Raw genomic sequence first — 8,092 nt, 5'->3', positions numbered from 1 at the left:
GACAAGCTCAAAATATTGAACTGATTTATTGATAAATTTGTATAAACCACTTTTTACATTAAAGTTATACGTCGATCAGTTACGAGGTTACTTCATCATCATCAGGACTTTAACTTTTTTAACTGCAACGCCCTTCACTCGTTTATTGTAAAAAAAAATTGCCATTTGTAAGAGTGAAACTAATAGCAAGTCCTACCGTCTTTAAAACAGTTTCGGGTATGTAGAGGAACGTTGACTTTTGTGAAGTAAAAAAACTTAAAGTTTAATATTTAATAATTACCATCATTTTTCCTTTCCGCACCTAATGATGCATAGGGCACTGCATTGGTAAACCAATTGCAGCGTATCTTGATCATTTTTTTTAATACACAAAGGTAAGATGATCAGTCTTACGCTTAAGGTACAAGTCCAGGGATTATGAAATATTCCAGTGTGAAAACCCCCTTTTAAATAAATATTTTATCTCAACCATATCGGGAATCGAACCCGAGACCTCTCGCATGGTAGGCAAACGCGCTGACCATTACACCACGAGGCCGATTTAATAATAATAATAATAATGGATGCATATTTTACGTCCACCTTGCCGGGATCGAACGGTATGCGAACGCGTCGATCACTACAGAAGGAAGTGGACTTAGATCTAAATGTGTTGCAACAGAGAAGGAAAATATTTTTGAGAAGGAAATATGGAAGTCTAGGCATTTACAGGGCCAATGACATGTAATTAGATGATTTAAGAAGCCACTTTACACACTGTGTATCATTCTAGTGTCTCGGACTCACGGACCGAAGGTCCGTGGTTCGAATCCCACTCTACCCCAACTTGATTCCATTTTCTAATAGTGAGTTATTTACAACTCGTTGAAAATGGCCATCAAAATTAAATATTTGGGTAAATCATAAGAACGCAAATATTTAAATTAAAAAAAAAATAAAAAAAATCACCATTCTGCCTTTGTTAAAACAACCACCATTCTGCCTTTGTTAAAACAACCACATTTCCTCAACTCTTCCATCGGTTGACTTTTGTGAAGTTAAAGAGCTGAAACTTTTTTCCACGTGGGTGAGATTCATCCGGCTGAACCAATTCACCTTGTAGACAACGCCTGAAAACAATTTTCATGCTTCTTCTTTTACCAGTTAGGTAATTCATATCTGCTGAATTATTTCACCTAAAATACTTTTTAATTTTTCTAATTCTTTTAATACGGGTAATAAATATCTTGGGTCATAAATCCATCCTGGTCTACCGTCTAAAATAATTTGGCAATCAAAATATTATTGATATAAAATGTCTAATAGTATTAAATTAGTTTGGTTATCAATAAGGATTAGATTGAGACTGTGTCTTGTCTATTTCTTCAACGACGCTTGTAACAAGACAGCAGTTGGCAATAGTTGTTTATGTGGAATAGTTGTTGAAAGTTCCAGGAACTAAGTTCCGTATAGAAAGCTTCAAGATGGAATAAGTTATACGACCCTTGTTAACGTCCGATTCTAGTACCAGGGACTAACATATTATCGATCGATACAAATTTAACTCAGAATGAAGGCTTCAAGTTTACAGCGTGCAAATAACCGTTTCTTTAAATTGGCATGTTCAATAAATATTGCATCAATAAAAGAGTATGTATAAATGTAGAGGAAGCGAAGTTCGTTTGCAAAGACAGGGTGATATGGTGTTAAATCCTCCGCCATTGATATTTTATTTATTTATTTTTAAAAAAAACACAGCCATCAATTATTAAATTATATAATAAAGATATGTTTAAAAGCAAACCAGAGAAGTTTTTAAATAAAAATCATACATATTACCATACTTTAATATATATATATTTTATATTTTTTTATTTTCTTATATTTAGGAAACATACAGCACAGTTACATTGTTTTATATTTTACACAGTTAGACTTAACTCTAATGGACCAGTGCTGTTTCCATATTATAAAATAATTATATGTAAGGTTATTAATTAAAGTACAAAAAAGAGAAGGAAAATAAACATAAAATGAAGTTGTTTAAATTAAAATTTAAGTTAAAAAAATGAAAAAAAATTGTAAAAGTAATTAAAAGTTAAGAATTAAAATAAAAAATTAAAAACATGCTTACATGTAAAAATAAAATAAAATAACATTTTTTTAAAAGGGAAAGACATAAATATACATATACCTACATATTTTAAGGGATTCAAAGAAACGATGAGAAGAATCTTTAAATCAGAAAAAAAATTATGTCAATTTAACAAACATCTTCAAAATTAATGACACATAGTAAGAGCAGCAATATATTGATTTCATATACATATACAATATAAGTAATTAAAAGTAATGATGTAATAACTTATATTTCCATATAAGTTATTAATTAAAAAAATACTTGGTACACTTCCACTTATTTATTTTGACCAATTAGCGCTTTCATCCTCTAATGGGCATCTTCAGACTGGTGAATATTATACAGTGTAAGGGTAATTTATATAAAACTAAATATTATCTTAAGTGTAGGTACATTTAAAAATAAGTTGAAAAAGATACAATACGCAATATTGCAATGGAACAGAGTGAGACAAATTATTGAAACATGTGTTGGCGGGGGTGTATTTTAAGAAAATATATATTATTTGAAATATATTTATTGTTTTATTACAATGTACAGGGTCTAACTAAGGGGGCTAATAAGGGTGAGTTTTTAAATTCTATCTGCTGATTTATTAAAATTCTATCGCTATTATTTCTTATCCTATTTATTTCTAAAATTTCTAATCTATCTTACTTTCGACCTTTAAATCCTACATGTAAAATTTTTATGTTTTTGTTTTATCAAAAGTATGTTTAAATTCATTTAAATGTGATGCATAGTTTGATAAGTCGTTATTTAATCTATGTGAAGCTAAATGTTCTTTCACTCTGTATTTAATAGCTCTCCCGCTTTGTCCTATATATGAACCAGGACAAGTACATGTTAGTTCGTATATTCCGCTATTTTCCAATTTGTCGACCTGATCTTTACTATTAATTAATGTTTGGCCCAAAGATTTTTTATTATAAAATGAAACTGATGACGTAAATTAATAACTAATATGGAAATATCAGTTATTACATCATTACAATGAAATTCCATCAAGAATTGTCAATAAATAATTTTAATGAAATAATTAAAAGTAGTTTAAAAGTATAAAAACATGTCAATGCAGCAGAGAAAAACAAGGAATAACAGGTATAGCAATATAACACTTACAAATAATATAATTACTAGATCCTCAACACAAAGACAACAACAAATACAAATTAATACCACTTCCGGACAGAGGGATTTTAAGTATTATTCAATTAAAATCTATAATCTACTTCCATTATCTAATAAAACAATTGGTAACGAGAAAATGTTCAAAAAGGCTATAAAAAATGGATAGTGGGGCTAAGTAGAAGTAAAATGGATTGTCTTATTCGCCCAAACCAATATTGAATAAACTGTTCTACAAATATTAACCTTATGTTATGTTTTTGTTCTTTCATTGTGCGTTTTGTAATATAAATAATATAGATGTACATAAATTAATTATAAACATAAATACGTAGTATTTAAAACTGTCTGAGCATTTTGATAATTATCTCACTCAGGATGCTATTGCAAAATTATCCACATATATTCATAATTTATTGGACAAATCATTAAAGTGTATTGGCATATTTATTGACCTTAAAAAAGCATTCGATAGCGTATCACACAATAAACTTAAAATAAAATTAAAAGATGTGGGAATGGGTGACAAAACCATTGAATAGCTAACAAGCTGACGACCACAAATGGTAAAAATTAAATTAAATATAGTCAAATGGAGACTTGCGATTTTGGGATACCTCAGGGTAAGGTGATAGGTCCACTTTGATTTATTTTCTATGTCAATGACATATTTTGTCAAAATTAAAATTTAAAAATTTGCCGATGATACGGTTAATTCAGTTGAAGGAGTTAACTGGAACTCAGTAAATTTAGTAGCTAATGACGTTATAACTAAATTTAAATTATGGTTTGACAAAAATATGTTATCTTTAAATACGGAAAAGACAAAAATTATCCAATTTTTATCCAACGATTTGAAAATAGCTTATTAGTAAATTGTACAATCTTTGTTACAATATGGTATTGTATAGTGGGGTGGTGCATATGCCAATATATTAAACCCTCTTAAAATAGTACAAAGATGAATTATTAAAGTAATTTTAAAGAAACTTTCAACATTCAATACGGAAAGTCTATATAAAATATTTAAGGTTCATACAGTAGACACTCTTTATAAAATAAATTGTACTATACAAATTTATAAAAAAGAAAAAATAAAAGAACTTTAGATGAATAAGTGACTTAGATATCAACATAATATTAAAATTCCTAAATTTCACAAAAGTCATGGTTAAAATAGCTTCGCCTTCAAAGGTGTAAAAAATTATAATAATCTTCCCAATGAACTAAAAACTATTAAAAATAATATATGAATAAATAAATTTAAAGTAAATCTAAAGAAATTTTTTAAACACGTGTAAAAACTACAATAAATTTTAATTAGTATGAATGTATTATTGTTTTGCGTTTTTTCTTTATACATCCTTTATTATTTTTTTCTCATGTACTCGTAATCAAAAATTATCTAAACTCTTATAAATAAACAACTACAACAGTGTTAGTCACTCTCCAAGCACAAGAGTTAGTCTCTTTTTTGGAGAGTTACAGTGATAACATTTACTAGATGTGTGAGTAGATATGTTTAAATTTTTTTTTTTAAATGTACCTTTTATGAAATGTATTAATAAAAATAAAATATATCTCTGTTTATTAAGTTAGTCTTCTTTGTTTATTCTCGAATGTAAAAATATTATGTAAAAAATATATTGTTAAGTGTCCTCGGTACGGGTTACCCCACCCCAGTGAGGTCACATTATTTTTAATTATTAATTATAGTTTATAAAAGAAAAAATATATATACTATATTTATAGTGGATTTTTGTATCCAACGGCGAATATTACGAAAGACACCATGTGATATTTTTTTCAGAATATGAAAACGGATTTGTCGGTAAAATTCTTATCATATTATAAGGACTGTCGTATTTTCCCAACGTCAAAACATTCAATTTCCTTTCCAATAAAATGATTTGATTTTATTTTCTACTGAGAAATTTTATAGGCCCTTTTCTAAGAGCTTGTCAATAAGCTGTCACCAGCTGATAAAAACTACAATATATCATGTGACATCAAGAAGTATAAGAATCATTTTCCTTTAGCTTTTTTTTCTGTACTTGCTCGGGTGTTATAAGAAAGACGAAGTAATTTTTAGGTAGGTAAACTGAAACCTCAACAGAGATAGAGTTGTCACGTAGGCACTATAAGACTCACCCGGAAACCAGTGCCAACTGTCACTTGACCTACTATCGTCTTAAAGGAGGTGCGGAAATCGTATCATGCATTTCCTGTACGTCAACAACAAAATAATAACAACATAAAAAATACTATAATAACAAAAAGAAACAAAGATGAAGAACATTTTAGAGAAGGTTATATGGAAGTCTAGGCAATTCTTATGACCTGTCACTTTACACACTGTGTAACATGCACCATTTTGCCTTTATTTAAACATCCATATTTCTTCCATCTAAAAGTACATTCCTCTACATACCCGAAACCGTTTTAAAGACCGTTCGCCTTCCTATCGGTTTTATTTCTCCTGATGCTGGGTGGAGCGATTTCAATTATAGGATAAAGTTTGATAAAGTTTTAATGACATGCCAAATCATATCACCTGAAATATAGAGCGGCGGCCTATGAAGCAATTCATCACTCTAAACTGAATGCAATACATTATATTTTGCAAGAAATAAGAGCAGTAAGATTTTGTTCGTTGTTGAGGGTTGATGGTCTGACTCCAGTTGACGATGAACAAAGGAGTTAAGGTTGAGTGTTTGAAGGTGTTTTTATATCAAGTACAAACAATAAGTACTTTAGCGGACTTATTGCTCAAAGCAGTATCTTCCAGCCAACCTTAAAACAGACTGGTCAAAAGAAGAGTTGGACGTAATTTTGTACTAAAAAACCATAAATATATATCAAAACATACATATATGTTAAAATAAAAAATAACCTAATTAATTAAAAATAACAGCAGTTTTTTTAATTGGGAGATAAGGCTTACACACATTAATAAAAAAAAGTACATTACGTTATATTACGATGAGGAATGTGGTGAAAGTATGCAACTTTGTAACCCTACAGGATATTTATATCTTCACCGGTAAGATCATCAATTCTGATTTGCACTTTGATTTAATTTATCAATTAAAAAAATATAAAAAATTAGTAAATGTTACAGAATGTATAAAATAGTCACTTAAACCATCCAATTGCAAGTCGTAAGCCGTGTAATTACCGGGACTATCATATTCGCTTCTCAACAGTGTTCTTCATCTCTGATGTAATTTGTTAATTCAATATTTTTCTCTAGTAATTGTGACGTGACGACTCGGTGAGTTTATATGATGTGAAGTGAATAAAATCCACCATTTTAGTGTTTGAATTGTATGAGGGCGAATGAGTAATAATTGTATAAACGCGTTAGTGTATGATTTGAACAAATCGCTGTATAATATGAATGTATTCATTTTACGTTGACCCATTTCATTTCCCTGCTAATTGTAAATAGCGTATATCTACCCCCTGATACACCAGAACGGTATATCGACTCGAATGCAGATAAGCCTCCCGAGCTAAACAGAGCTCGCATAACAAAGAGGTAGTGTGTACCGATTACTGTCGATAAAGTAAACTCGAGTTTCCCACACCAAAATTGGGTCATCACTTTCAGGTGGGAATGATTCGGAAAACGATTTTTTTCGGGTACGAAGCCTACCGGCTTGCATATTCGTAAATACGCGACACTATCCATTTGAGGTGCTTCGGTATCACTCGGAAATACGTCTCTCGTTCGGGATGTTTCGGAATCATTTGGGTGCTCGTTTTTTATTTATTAGCACTGTTGAAATTCGTAATGCCACAAAATTACCCCCGATTAGCGCTGCTAACGTCACTCAACATCAACATTTTCGTTTTCATTATAGTACGTTGGCGTTGCCATAAATGTCCCATAAAAGAATTTCTTTTTTCTTGTCCTAATCCCGCCCAATTTACAATAACTTACCGTTCTTAAAAAATATAAAAAAGTTCTTTGATTTTTGAAAAATATTTACGAATACATGAAAATAACATTTTTATATGTATAAACTTATATGTATTTATTTAATGTGTAATATATTTTCTTTACTAACTTTGTATACTTTGTGGAAATCTGTTATTAGTTCTGAGTTTATACACTATATCTGTTCGTTTACTATAAATATGTATGTAGAACTGTTGATTTCCCAAATATAATAAAATAAAGAAAAAAGAGAAATACAAAAGTTCTTATTATTTACTCAAATATTTAAATTATCAGACCATTTCCGAAAAGTCGGCAATAACTTGCGCTGAAGAAATGGAAATGGGTGTGTAGTAGAGTGGGATTTGAACCTGGTACCTTTGGTCCGTGAGTCGACAATACCACCTATTAGTTTTGTTTTGGTTGTTACTTGGATGGATAATTCATCAGGTATCTCCATGTGACACGTCTGCTATTTATGAAGCCAGTCCGGGTAGATTCCGAAACATCTTGAACGAACAACACGTCAAATAAATAAACAATTCATTAACATATTACAACAGAGATGAAGAACATTTAAGAGAAGGTAATATAGAAGTCCCCAGGGAGTTGAATCCAGTTCTTGTCTACAAAAATTTGGACAAACTTAAAATATTGTTGAAACAATTCAATAATGAGATGCAATTTGTGGTGGCGGTGATCGTAACTTTAACCACATTGGTGTCAATTGTCGTTCATAAATTCGACTAGTGCAGATGGACTAGGATGGATGGTCTCTTACCTGTTTCTGGCTTCTTCTGCAGCACTCTTCTTTAGATTGGATCATGACACTTAACACTATGTAATGCTGTGGCAGTTGCGATGATTGCTTAACACGAAAAGCCTTCGGCAGCGATCTTCCA

The sequence above is a fragment of the Micrasema longulum genome, unplaced genomic scaffold (genome assembly GCF_059751315.1).
Source record: "Micrasema longulum isolate JH-2025_06_02 unplaced genomic scaffold, ASM5975131v1 h1tg000244l, whole genome shotgun sequence".
Taxonomy (NCBI): domain Eukaryota; kingdom Metazoa; phylum Arthropoda; class Insecta; order Trichoptera; family Brachycentridae; genus Micrasema; species Micrasema longulum.
This window is presented reverse-complemented; position numbering follows the sequence as displayed.